General features: G+C 41.9%; 1 protein-coding gene across 7 annotated transcripts in view; it reads left to right on the plus strand.

The window, feature by feature from the left end:
• The first annotated feature begins 220 nt into the window (after window positions 1–220).
• LOC126235747 (leukocyte elastase inhibitor-like) overlaps window positions 221–14,814 on the plus strand; it is a 196,262-nt gene continuing 181,668 nt past the window's right edge. For 3 of the 7 annotated variants that reach the window (XR_007544805.1, XM_049944537.1, XM_049944536.1), the window contains exon 1: window positions 222–290. The gene's annotated coding sequence lies outside the window, so the exon portion shown is untranslated. Of the gene's footprint in view, window positions 291–14,814 lie in introns of all 7 variants that reach the window. The other 4 variants (XM_049944534.1, XM_049944538.1, XM_049944532.1 and 1 more) reach the window with 2 other exon arrangements.

Raw genomic sequence — 14,814 nt, forward strand, 5'->3', positions numbered from 1 at the left:
AAACCGAAGGTGCTGGAAGAGTGCGTCATTAGCTTTCTGTGAAATGCGGGCGCAGAGAGGATGTGCTTATTGGCTGCCTGTCCAGGGCTTTCCCGGCTGGGGACGTCGGCCGTTTAACACCGCCGCTGACCTTCAGAGACCAGAGAGTGCATGATTACAGACGACGTCATCCGTGCCTTCGGACGGAAAAAGAACGAGTTTGCGATTGGGTACACTGGCAGCGCAGCTTCGGGGAGCCCCAGTCCACTGCCGCAGCACAAGCGAGCTGGTGAACATCCGCAGCAGGAAAGGTAAGCCCGGCTCTGAACAACACAGCCTTGTTACCTACTGTCACAGTCCGCGCTCCACGACAGTGATCGGCGTTCACTAAAAACGAGTCACTATGCAGCGGGTTTTGTCTGTATTCATTACATTTGGTATACAGAATAATTTCAAACATGTCGCTTACTGAATTCCGTTATTTGATGCTTCCTGGCGATTTTTTTTTATGACGAGTGTAGCTATGTATGGAAGTGAAACATGGACGATAAATAGTTCGGACAAGAAGAGAATAGAAGCTTTCGAAATGTGGTGCTACAGAAGAATGCTGAAGATTAGATGGGTGGATCATATAACTAATGAGGAGGTATTGAATAGCGTTTGGGAGAAGTGGAGTTTGTGGCACAACTTGACTAGAAGAAGGGATAGGTTGGTAGGACATGTTCTGAGGCATCAAGGGATCACCAATTTAGTATTGGAGGGCAGCGTGGAGGGTAAAAATCGTAGAGGGAGACCAAGAGATGAATACACTAAGCAGATTCAGAAGGATGTAGGCTGCAGTAGGTACTGGGAGATGAAGAAGCTTGCACCGGATAGAGTTGCATGGAGAGCTGCATCACACCAGTCTCAGGACTGAAGACCACAACAGCTATGACGAGGTTCTTCAAAAAGTGAGTTACACATCATTATGACAAGTCAATTTACTTGTATTGAAAACTCCACTAAACATCAAAGTGAAGCAGATATATGACACTATTTGTCAACATAGTTACCAAATCTCTCTAAACGAACGGCCGGACCGTTCACTCACTGGGATGCACTTCTTATCACATGTTATCCGTATCGTAGCAAAACTGTTTCTGCAAGAAACCTGCAACATATGCTCTCTGCATCTCATTGAATTTACACTCAAGTTCAAAAAAGAAAAACACATTGAACGACTAGAGATCGGATGTTAATATTCACAGGATACGTACATTAGTATGTTCTGCAGAAAGATCAGTATTTCAATAACCTCGGTTCAGGATGTGTCCTGTTGCCTAGTGGGCACAGGGTCCACCATGACCCCTGATAACTTGTTCCACGCGTGAAGGCATCGATGCGTATAAGGCGGGAATGGCGTCCTGTAATATAGCCATTCATGCTGCATTCACCTTATTCCAAAGATCATCTATGGTGGTGGGCATTGGGTCACAGCACTGTACCTGTCATTTCACCATATCTCAAACATTTTCGATTGGCGACAAGTCTGGTGATCAGGGGGGAGGGGGGGGGGGCAGCGAAAAAGGGTGACATCCCGAGACACCAAGAAGTCACTTGTTCCTGCAGCAACATGTGGTCGTGCTGTAAGTAGGCTGTTTTAGGTTTTTATATTGGTAACGCCACGTAGCGCTCTGTATGAAAATCACTGGCTGTGCTGCGTGCAGTCTGTGGTTGGTTGGCATTGTTGAAAAATTCTCTATTGTAGTGGGCAGTTGGTTTTGAACAGCGCGTAGCGTTGCGCAGTTGGAGGTGAGCCGCCAGCAGTGCTGGATGTGGGGAGTGAGATGGCGGAGTTTTGAGAGCGGATGATCTGGACGTGTGTCCGCCAGAAAGAGTAAATTTGTAAGACTGGATGTCATGAACTGATATATATATATATATATATATATATATATATATATATATATATATATATATATATATATATATATAAAAATAACTTTTGAACACTATTAAGGTAAATACATTGTTTGTTCTCTATCAAAATCTTTCATTTGCTAACTATGCCTATCAGTAGTTAGTGCCTTCATTAGTTAGAATCTTTTATTTAGCTGGTAGTAGTGGCGCTCGTTGTATTGCAGTAGTTCGAGTAACGTAGATTTTTGTGAGGTAAGTGGTTCGTGAAAGGTATAGGTTAATGTTAGTCAGGGCCATTCTTTTGTAGGGATTATTGTAACTCTGATTGCGTTGCGCTAAAAATATTGTGTGTCAGTTTAGTGTTGATCTGAATAAGTTAAGAGAGAAATGTCTGATTACGTTCAGTTCTGCTCAGCTGTTTGAAAATCAAATAACGTAAGCGGTTTATCATAACAGTTATTCATAAATTTTTCTAACGGGACGTTTCAGTGGATTGTCTTGCTGAAAAATGTCGTCTTGGGTGTTGCGCAGAAAAAGGTATGGCTACGAGGCGCAGGGTGTCATTCACGTAAATCATAGCGGTCGCAGTGCCCTGTTCATGCACCAGCAGTGATCTGAGGTTGTAGTCAATAGCACCCGACGCTATAAGGTCTTGAGTTGGCGCTCTATATCTTGTGCGAATGCACTCACTGTGATGACGCTCGTCTGCGGCGAACCAAAATGCGGCCATTGTTTTCTAACAAACACAACCCGGATTCGTCCGAAAACACTATCTGATGCCATTCCTGTCCCCAGTGACGTCGTTTTACACTATAGCTTATAACACTACCGTCTGCTACTGTTATACCCTAACCTCAAAGCTGGCGGCAGTTCGTATAATGAAATTATTTTTATTCAAGCAATTATAATATAAAGAAGCAGAACAGTGTTACCCTCTGAGAGGAATTTTATTATGTTGACCGTGTTGTACCTAACGGAGGTGGCTTATCGGAAGTGAAAGTCAGAATTACGTAAATATTTAAACAGTAACAAACAATATTTTACCTATCTACACTATTCAAAGAATAATGAAAACGGTCGCCAGCCTAATTATGCAATAGAATGATTGACATTCTTGTTCAGGTAAATAAGTATGAGTAACTTTAACGGACAGACACAACCTACACTTTGTCACACGCGAGTGCATTGAACTCTGGCACCTGAATACAGTATGTTCAGGTTAAGATTGGAGCTAACAGATCAGAACAAACTATTTGCATAATTATAACCTTATAACACTACACACTATTACTTTCAGTGCTTATTCAAACTGAATGGTCTTTATAACATTACTATTAATATTCACTGTAGAATCATAAATTGGACATAGGTTCAGTATTACTTTTCGAACATTATCCTAGCTGACATAAAATAGTAAATGTAGTTCACTGCAAAATTATGAACTGGTCACAGGTTAAGTCTCTCTCAGCTAAATACTTTTCTATTTAGAATGAAATTTAGAGAGAAATTATTGTTTTCATAAATAGTGGTCTTTCTATTAATTGTTATTTATCATGAGCATAAAGGATAAACTGTGGATCCTATCACACTATTAATATGTACTTTCAATACCCAAAAGAAACAGGTGTTTAGCAAGCGTGAGTATATAACCTTCCACAATAGCAGTTTTAAACTTTTACTACAGTGAGGCACAAAACTGACATATTTTTAAGATACTGACTCACCTTTTGCGATTTACAACGGGCAGCAATGTGATCATTTACTAAGCAAAACTTTATAAGCCTCAGTTTTAAGAATTTTTAATTTTGTAGTTGGCAACAACATATTAATAAGCAGTTTTAATAGAAAAATTATTTTCAGCAAGCATCATTTCCTTTAGTTCACTCTCTTGCCACATTAACTTTAACTTTCTTTTTACTGTGTTTGTAGTGTCGGCAGACTTGCCAACACTACGCACACTAATTGAAAGAGGCGGCCAAGATGCACGCGCTAACTCACGAAGGATGGAGTGAGGTCTGAAACAGGATACGTAATGAATGTTATAAAGAAAAGTACGTAGCTCCTTGAATACTTAACTTTTAATACATCCTTGTATACATCGTTCTTGATGAGACATCTGGAGATTGTGGCGATACAAGTGAGACTCTTTAGATACAAGCTATCTAAGGCTAATGGCGCCTTGCTAGGTCGTAGCCATGGACTTAGCTGAAGGCTATTCTGTCTCTCGGCAAATGAGAGAAAGGCTTCGTCAGTGTAGTCGCTAGCAACGTCGTCGTACAACTGGGGCGAGTGCTAGTCCGTCTCTCGAGACCTGCCTTGTGGTGGCGCTCGGTCTGCGATCCTGACAGTGGCGACACGCGGGTCCGACATGTACTAATGGACCGCGGCCGATTTAAGCTACCACCTAGCAAGTGTGGTGTCTGGCGGTGACACCACAGTGTTCAAGAGGCACTAATTAGTTAAAACACTAGGCTTTAATGTTGTTTCAATAAGGACACTCGGTAATCACTTTAGTTCAAACGGAGAGGAACCTGAGAGGTGAAATGATAAGAAAAAAAATAGAGGTAGGTACATAAATTCAGTTATAAATTACCTTTTATTTTAGCACACTAACACATCCAATAAGCTGATATTTCACTGTACATTACTATAGTGATCCATTACAGTGATTGCGCGATGTGGTGGCGATTGCTTGTTGGTAGGTGAATTTGTAGGTGGAATTGCTGGACACTGTCATTTCCTGGTAGCGATGATAGATACCAATTTCAGAATAGTTCCAGCTCTTTATCCATCCATCCGAGGCATTGGAAAGCGTCAGGAAAAGCGTCTCTCGGAACCAGCACAATATACAACTTTTACATGGGCAGTTCACAGTTTGGTAGCTCGTCCCCGACTGACTCTTGTTCCACCTTTTCTACCTAGGCCAACTACAATTTGTGGCGCTGCATGCTTCCGTTCCCGAGGGGAACCACAACACCTGTTACATACAAAATAATTAAGAACCCTAAGTGAGGATCAGCAATTACATAACAACAGCCAAACATATTAATTAAATCAGAACATTTGCACATATTGGTATTTCGGCAAAAAATTATTTAAACAAAATTATTCAATCTCAAAGGTAACCAAAGACATTAAGTGAGAAAGACAAACATATCATTTGCTTATATCGTATATATTACATAGGTCAAACTTCCAAAAGACATCAAGTTTATAACAGAGAAAAGAAGTTTCTCTGCAAGAGTACCTATTTACAAAGAATCGATCGGATGAGACACAACTTGCTTTATTCACACACCATGTGTTGCATAGGGTAGATGCAGGGGAACCTGTCAAATCCGTTTTCTTAGGTTTCTGACAGCCCTTCGACACGGTAATATACCGTAGAAAAAGAGAAAAAAGAAAACCAAGACACTATCATACGAGATATGTTCACAGTTGTATTGATGGGTTGATGAATGTCTGTGTTATACAGGACGGCTAATGTTCATCCTAAACGAAAGTGACTTTACCTGTGCTCATGAAAAACTGTATAGGACCGCTAATGTAATACACAGACTACGAGAGTTCATCAGATGAGAACAGCAGAGCTATAGTATTGTTCTACACGAAAGCATCGTCGTAGGGCAATTGTAACGAAGCGTAGAAAGACTTGAACAAAACTTCCACTTGGGGTAAGTAACGGCAGCTTTACTAAAATGTGAATAAATGCAAGATAATGCCTATAATAGAGAGACAGAACCCAGTAGTACCCGATTACAAGGTGAGTTAAAAATTTACGATATTGGTAGCGTAGATACACAATTAAGGGCAATATTAAAAAGTGAAATCAAATAGGACGAAATCATTAGTATGGAATCATTATAATCATTAGTATGGAATGCAAATGGAAAAATTACATTTATTGGGAGGTTTCTAAGAAGCTCGATGCATCTGTAACGGTAATCGCATACAAGACGCTAGTCACAATGATTATGGAGTACTGCTACACCATTTGGAGTTGTTACCAAGATGCCTTGGTAGCAAGTAGCAGCAGTTGAAGAAATTCAGAGACACGCTGCCAGGACCGTAAAAGGTTAGTGTAGCCTGTGAACAGAGATTCTCGGGAATGTGAATATTTGAAGGAAAAGCAGAAAAGTAGCGTTATCCTAGTTAAATCCTGTTGGGGAAAATAGAGAACCAGTATTCGACGAATGCAGCGTGACAGTTCTGCTGACGCCATCGTGTACCTTGAGCAGTGACCATGAGAATAAGGGGAGAGAGACTAGGCCGCATGAAATTGCGTACAGAGAGACTTTTTTTTTCTTTTTCAGTATGTGAATGGAACAGGACAGATCCTGTAACATTGGTATGAAGTGTCTTCCACCACAAACTCTCCAATGACTTTTGGAGAATTTAAGTAGCTATAGATACGAAAAACTCTAATCCGTAAAGTTATTTTCTTCGAAATACTGGGTGTCTACACCGAAATGTCATATTTTCTATTTGCTCCCAACACAAAAGTAAATGAAATAAATATATATTTCCTTGTCAGAAATAAGTTGTACGTCAAGTTGAGTTTAAAAAATTCCAACTTCAAATCAAAACACTTCCACGTGAGCACCTGCGGTGATTCGAAAAATGACTTGTCTGTACTGAACTTGCAGCCAAGTCCGCTGCAACATGTACGAAGCGATGGTACCGACACAGTCCGAGTACGGCCTTGGAGGTCCAGACTACACCGGCGAACGCACTGTCATTCACGTAGCCCCAGAGAGAAAAATCTACTGATGTGATGCCAGGAGAACGAGGAGGCTTGTTCATTGGTACACCTCGTCCAATCCAGCGACCTGGAAATATTCGATTCAGTGTTTTCCGAACATTCATCGACCTGAGGTGGAGCAACATCTTCTTGAAACCACTGGTTCGGTTGTGTTTCTACAGCCTGGGGAAAAGAGAACGTCTATAACAGTTCTAGGGACGATGTTATGTGACAGTTTTCTCAGCAAAGAGTAACTGTCCAACTACACTGTGTGATCAAAAGTATCTGGACACTGGCTGAAAATGACTTACAATTTCGTGGCGCCCTTCCATCGGTAATGCTGGAATTCAATATGGCGTTGGCCCACCGTTAGCCTTGATGACAGAGTCCACTCTCGCAGGCATACGTTCAATCAGGTGCCGGGTTTCTTAGGGAATGGCAGCCCATTCTTGACGGAGTGCTGCACTGAGGAGAGGTATCGATGTCTGTCGGTGAGGTCTGGCACGAAGTCGGCGTTCCAAAATATCCCAAAGGTCTTATGTAGGATTCAGGGCAGTGCATTACATAGATGTTATTATCGTGTAACCACTCCGCACAGGCCGTATATTATGAACAGGTGCTCTATCGTGTTGAAAGGTGCAATCGCCATCACCAAATCGCTCTTCAACAGTGGGAATCAAGAAGGTGCTTAAAACATCAATGTAGGGCTGTGCTGTGATGTGGTACGCAAAACAACAAGGGATCAAGCCCCCCCTCCATGAAAAACACGACCACACCATAACACCACCGCCTCCCAATTTTACTGTTTGCACTACACACGGTGGCACGCGGAGTTCACCGGACATTCGCCATACCCACACCCTGCCATCGGATCGCCACACTGTGTACCGTGATTCGTCACTCCACACAACGTTTTCCCACTGTTCAATCGTCCAATATTTACGCTCCTTACACCAAGCGAGGCGTCGTTTGGCATTTACCAGCCTGATGTGTGGCTTATGAGCAGCCGCTCGACCATGAAATCCAAGTTTTCTCACCTCCCGCCCAACTGTCATAGTACTTGCAGTGGATCCAGATGTCACCTGTCGCCGGTCAGCCAACAGACGAGATCGGCTCTGAGCACTATGGGACTTCACATCTGAGGTCATCAGTCCCCTAGAACTTAGAACTACTTAAACCTAACTAACCTAAGGACATCACACACATCCATGCCCTAGCCAGGATTCGAACCTGCGACCATAGTGGTCGTGCGGTTCCGGACTGAAGCGCCTAGAACCGCTCGGCCACAGGGCCGGCAGACGAGATCGGCCTGTACGCTTTAGTGCTGTACGTGATCCTTCACGTTTCCACTTCACTACCACATCGGAAACAGTGGACTTAGGGATGTTAAGGAGTGTGGAAATCTCGCGTACAGACGTATGACACAAGTGACACCCAATCACCTGACCACGTTGGAAGTCCGTGAGCTCCGCGGAGCGCACCATTCTGCTCTCTCACGATGTCTAATGACTACTGAGGTCACTGATATGGAGTTCCTGGCAGTAGGTGGCAGCACAATGCACCTAATATGAAATCGTATGATTTTAGGGGTGTCCGGATACTTTTGATCACTTTGTGTATCTAATCGCATATCAAGACACAGCAAACGGTCACTTTCTGGGTACGCCCACTTTTAGCCTGCTACAGTGAGGATTCTGTGACTCCGAAATGCGAACGTTTTCCTTGTTTACAGATCCAGAGACTTGGAATGTGCCCTCATCAGAGATCACTACTCTTGTCAAGAGAGCAGAATTCTGATAGATTCGGTTAAGCATTTCAAGTGAAAATCCACGCCACCGATGTTTGGCATCGGCTTTTATGGCCTGCAGAATGAGCACGTTGTACGACTACATATTCAACTGATGTTTCAGGACCTTATGAATTGTCGCAAGTGGCATTTGAAGTTCCCGTGAAGCCTGACTAATTGATTTGCGTGGACTTCATTGGAACATTTGGCAGACTTTCTCGTTCTCTTGTTCAGAGATATACTCACCCCTTGCATGCCCCCAGAAACTGCCTATGCCGCGCTTTTATCCTTAAAAAATGTGTATGTGATTACCTAAGGGACCAAACTGCTGAGGTCATCGGTCCCTAGACTGACACTACTTAAACCAGCTTGAACTAACTTATGATAAGAACAAAATGCACACCCGTGCCCGAGGGAGGACAATATGTGAGATGGCGCCTTAAACCACGCGGCCCTTCCGGGCGGCCTTTTATCCTTCTAGCGCCTAGTGCTGCCTTATAATGAACAGAACGAGGCTGCCTTTGCACTTTAACAATGAATGTCAACTTTGCATACCAAAGCACAGTTTTTGCTTTCTCCAAAACTGATGCCATTTTCGCTTGTACGGACAAGAAAGAAACATTTGCAAAGGCGGCAAAAGTTGACAAAAATTAGGCATCAACTGTAGGTGCTTCTACATTCAACGGACAAATCAGAAAAAAAAGATTTACTGTTTTTAAATCGCCTCAAAAATAGAGAAATTCTGTATAGACACCCTACATAACTTCCTTTCGATCAACTGCTGCCTCACATTCTCCCTAAAGCCTGTTTCACACGAGTGACTTTCTGGTCAAAATCGGCTGCTCACTGTGGTCACGTGCTCGCGTATAAGTCAGCAGCCAACCACGCCGCGGATAGGTAAGTGACTGTGCCGAGTGCGGAATCCTAAATCTTACATATGTTGCAGACTGCGTATGCAGAGAAACACAGGAGTGTGGTCTCGTATGCTAACATCCGAAGTTAATCTACTCTATTACAGCAGCAGATTTTGTGCTTTTGTTCCTTCTTAAGATATGGTTTGTTGTCAGATTTGTTTTGCGGCACACTACTAAGGTTGCATCAGGACCTGGTATTTTACCACTAGTGTTTCCCACAAGAGAGACGAAATATCGGAAAGCAAAAGGTACCGGTATTTACGTTTTACAGAACAGGTATCTGGACGAAACGAACCCCTACATTACGCGTGAATAAGAATGTTTAGATTACCGTTTTAAATGAAATTAATTTCCGACAGTGAAAAAGTTAGAACTGTTTAACAAGATAAATAATTTTCTGTGTTATTTGGCACACAGAAAGGAAACAAGATACAAAAGATAGAGGAAAAGGGTGCTGCTTACGGCCTTCTAAACATTGTTTGATGTGTTTGTGAGTATATATTTCCTTTAGCAGGTGAATACAGTTATTTTTGAATGTCCGAAGGAAAATTGCATCGAAGTTGGGAGTAACACAGGCACTGCAATATATCGTATTCATTCTCCGCCACCGGGGAAGCGAGTTCCAAGTAAAATGCCTCCCCTATACGGGAATATACGAGGGTCATTCAGTAAGTAAAGAGGCAAATTGTTGCACTTGTTCCAACGGGCTACAAGCTTTTTTTACTCCGTCTTGATGTTTGAATCAATTTCCCACAAACCTTTTCACGTCATCGTTGCCCTGGAACTTCTTCCCTCGAAATGCCGCTTTCAGTGCGCCAGTCAAATGGAAATCGCTAGCTGCTAAATCAGGACTGTAAGGAAGATGATGCAGTATTTCCCAGCTAATTTTGTCGATGGTTTCACGGGTTAGTTGAGCAATATGAGGACGTGCGTTGTTTTGCTGGAGAATAACACCTCTCCTCTGAGACCCACGACGTCTTTCTCTCATGGCTGGCTTCACCTTGTTTAAGAGCAAATCCGAGAAGTACTGGCTGTTCACTGTACGTTGCTCTTCCAGATAATCACAAAAAAACTGGACCTTCAGCATCCCAAAACACCGTCAACACGACTTTTCCTGTTGATGCTTGGGTTTTGAATTTATTCTTGACAGGTGAGTTGGTGTGCTTCCACTCCATGCTTTGTCTTTTTGATTCTGGCCCATAATAGTGAACCCAAGTTCCATCACAAGTTAAAATTTTGTGGAGGAAGTGCTCACCTTCTCTTTCATTACGTTCCTTTACCTGTGTGCGCACTGTCAACGTTGTTTTCTTGTGTAGCCGCGTCAACTCCTTTGGGACCCATGTTGCACGTGTTTTGTGGTACTTCAATTTGTCACAGATAATGTTTTGAACTGTACCAGTACTAACGTGAACCTTATCAACTATCATTTCCACAGTCACACGGCGATCGGCACGAATAATGTCATCAATTCGACTTTCAAGTGAAGGAGTTGAAACTGCAACTGGTCGGCCAAATCGGTGTTCGTCAGTCACTGAGTCGCGACCATTTTTGAGCTGCTTATAAAAATTTGCACAATTCATACAACCTTCACCATAAACGTTAGACATTCTACAGTATATATTCACTGGTTTCTCGCCTTCAGCAAGTAAAAAGCGAATAACAGAACGTTGTTGAACTAATGTGGACGTTTCAAGCGGACTCGCCATCTTGAAAAAGTATTTTTGAGGTTATAAACAAAACAATGTTGATACATCATCTGACCAGGGCTCATTCCAGTGATGTCAACTAAAAGCCATAAAAGTACCAAACTTGCCCTAATAACAATTTTTTTCCTACACCAATTTCTCTCTTTAATTATTGAATGAGCCTCGTACGCAACTAGCTTCTACTTCTATTAGCAGGAGTCCAAAGTTTTTCTTGATGATGCATTTGCTTTCTTGAGGAGGTACTTCCGTAGCAAGTTTCATCTCCTAACAAATATTTCTTTACATCTAACCGACACGTGAAATACCAGTTTTCATATGTTTAGCTTTAAAAGTTTTTTAATGTAACGAAATATTTTCTTAAAAATGTTTCGTCCCCTATTGCACTCCCTTAGGGACTGAATTTCCAGAAACACTGAAACACGTATATATACCTGGTGATCAAAAGTCAGTATAAATTTGAAAACTTAATAAACCACCGAATAATGTAGATGGAGAGGTGAAAATTAACACATATGCTTGGAATGACATGGGGTTTTATTAGAACCACCCCATATTGCTAGACGCGTGAAAGATCTCTTGCGCGCGTCGTTTGGTGATGATCGTGTGCTCAGCCGCCACTTTCGTCATGCTTGGCCTCCCAGGTCCCCAGATCTCAGTCCGTGCGATTATTAGCTTTGGGGTTACCTGAAGTCGCAAGTGTATCGTGACCGACCGACACCTCTAGGGATGCTGAAAGACAACATCCGACGCCAATGCCTCACCATAACTCCGGACATGCTTTACAGTGCTGTTCACAACATTATTCCTCGACTACAGCTATTGTTGAGAAATGATGGTGGACATATTGACCATTTCCTGTTAAGAACATCATCTTTGCTTTGTCTTACTTTGTTTTGCTAATTACTGCTATTCTGATCAGATGAAGCGCCATCTGTCGGACATTTTTTGAACTTTTCTATTTTTTTGGTTCTAATAAAACCCCATGTCATTCCAAGCATGTGAGTCAATTTGTGCCTCTCTATCTATACTATTCCACGATTTATTCAGTTTTCAAATTTATACTGATTTTTTGATCACCCGGTATATACATTCTAATGGAGAAGTCAAATACCAGTTGTCATATATGTAGCCTTAAAATACTTCAGTTCTTTACTAATAATTTATTTTCAAAAATCTTTCACATATTATTTTACTCCCTTAATGACTTAATTTCCAAAAATACTGAAATATGTATTTTTTATTTTCTGACTGAGAAACCAAATCCAGTTTTCGTAGATCTAGCTCCAAAATTCCCTTAATAGCGACATACTTTCAAAGAGCTTTTCATCCCCTATCTCACCCCCTTAGTATGGAATTTCACACAATCCCTTCTTAAACGATGCCTGCAATTTAAGACCCACATCCTCTCCAAACCTCAAGTTTGGGCTGGGCGGGGATGAGTCCGTGAATCAGTATGACCCTATTTCACATCCTTAGGGATTGAATCTCCAAAAACAGTGACATGCGTGTGTTTCATTTCAAACAGAGAGGCCAAATTTAAATTTTCCTATATTTAGCTTAAAGATGCGTTCATAATAAAATATTTTCATAAAAACATCTAGTTCCCTATTTCACCCGCCTTAGGGGCTCAATTTCCAAAAACAGTGAAACATATATTTTTTTAATTTGTAACCGAGAAGTCGGAAACTATTGTTCATAGGTGTAACTGTTAAAACAATTTAGTAGTTCTTTAATAATTTATTTTCGAAAAAAGCTTTCACCCACTATTTCACCCCCATAAAGCTGAATTTCCAAAAATGCCGAAACATGTATTTCTTTATTTCTGAGGAACCAAATACAAATTTTCATAGGTCTAGTTTCAAAATCGCCTTAATAGCGACATTAAAAAAAAACTACATCCTCTATTTCACCTCTTTAGGGATGGAATTTCAAAATGTCCCTTCTTAAACGACGCCTACATTGTAAGATACACAGGTTCTCCAAATTTCAAGTTTCTATCCGTAGCGGTTTGGGCTGAGCGATGTTGAGTCAGTCAGTAAGTTAACAGTCAGGACATTGGATTTTGTATGTAGAAGATGGCTGTAGGAGCACAGGCTGTAGGCACGAGGCTGACGAAATATGGAAGTTTGGGTCTAGACGTGCGTCGCACTCGCATAGCCTGATGCTGCCCGCACGTTAGCTCAGCGTGTTCGGTCAGCGGGTTAGCTGTTCTCTGTAATAAAAAAAAAAAAATGAGTGAATGAATCAACGATGAACTTGAACGCATGTCATGGGACGTCCGCCCCGAACAAATGCCACGAACAATAACGAAGAAAATGAGCTCAACGAAAGAAAAAGAAAATGGTAAGGCGGCTGCTCGCAAAAGCGGAAAAACCGGGTTCGACTCTCGGTTCTGCACAAATTTCCATTGTTGTCATTCTATTATACAGCTGATGGTTGCCCGTATTCGCAAATCCGAATACATTTCATGTATCTATGGATTTTGTTTTCCGCAGAGATAAACCCAATTACCACTGAAACGTCCTGGCAAATTAAAACTGTGTGCCGGACCGAGACTCGAACTCGGGACCTTTGCCTTTCGCGGGCAAGTGCTCTACCATCTGAGCTACCGAAGCACGACTCACGCCCGTTCCTCACAGCTTTACTTCTGCCAGTACCTCGTCTCCTACCTTCCAGACTTAACAGAAGCTCTCCTGCGAACCTAGCAGAACTAGCACTCCTGAAAGAAAGGATACTGTGGAGACATGGCTTAGCCACAGCTTGGGGGATGTTTCCCTAATAACCATTGTCTGTGCCTACAATGTGTCGCTACATTTCAATTTTTCGTGAAAGGGGTAGTTCCTCACGACCTCACTTCACGTGGTAAACTGATCAGCAGACAGCTCTCACGACAAGTTCGGCGCTGATGTGTAAACTATATGAAACGACCCCGTAAAAAAATTAATGAATTACTGTGCTGACAAACCTCTTACGTTATTTGATTTTCAAACAGCTGAGCAGAACTAAACGTACTCAGACATTTCTCTCTTTACTTATTCTGATCAACACTAAACTGACACAATATTTTTAGCGCAACGCAATCTGACTTTCAAAAATCCCTACAAAAGAATGGCCCTGACTAACAATAACCTATACCTTTCACAAATCACTTACCTCACAAAAATCTTCGTTACTCGAACTACTGCTCTACAGCGACCGCCACTACTGCCAGCTAAATAAAAGATTCTAACTACTGAAGGCACTAACTACTGATAGGCATAGTTAGCAAATGAAAGATTGTGATAGAAAGCAAACAATGTATTTACCTTAATAATGTTCAAAACTCATCATATATATCAGTTCATGATATCCAGTATTACAAATTTACTCTTTCAGATGGACACACGTCCAGTTCGTCCGCTCTCAAAATTATACCATCTCTTTCCCCACATCCACCACTGCTGCCGGCTCACCTCCAATTGCCCAACGCTACGCGCTGTTCAAATCCAACTGCTCAACACTACAGTAGCGACTATTCCTTCAATGCCAACCAGCCACAGACTTCACACAGCACAGTCAGTGATTTTCATGTAGAGCGCTACGTGGCATTACCAACATAAAAACCTAAGCAGCCTACTTACAACCAAAACGACAAATCGTCATTTGCGAGACTTATAGAAGGATAAAACCCCAGAGGCGGTGCACAAAACTCACCTGTCACGAGTAGTCAATTCAAACAAAAATGTCACTTGTGTAATAGGGGCTTAAGGGGCCACATAGTCCTAGTGTCCTCCAGTACATAACAACGGT

The sequence above is a fragment of the Schistocerca nitens genome, chromosome 2 (genome assembly GCF_023898315.1).
Source record: "Schistocerca nitens isolate TAMUIC-IGC-003100 chromosome 2, iqSchNite1.1, whole genome shotgun sequence".
Taxonomy (NCBI): Eukaryota; Metazoa; Arthropoda; class Insecta; order Orthoptera; family Acrididae; genus Schistocerca; species Schistocerca nitens.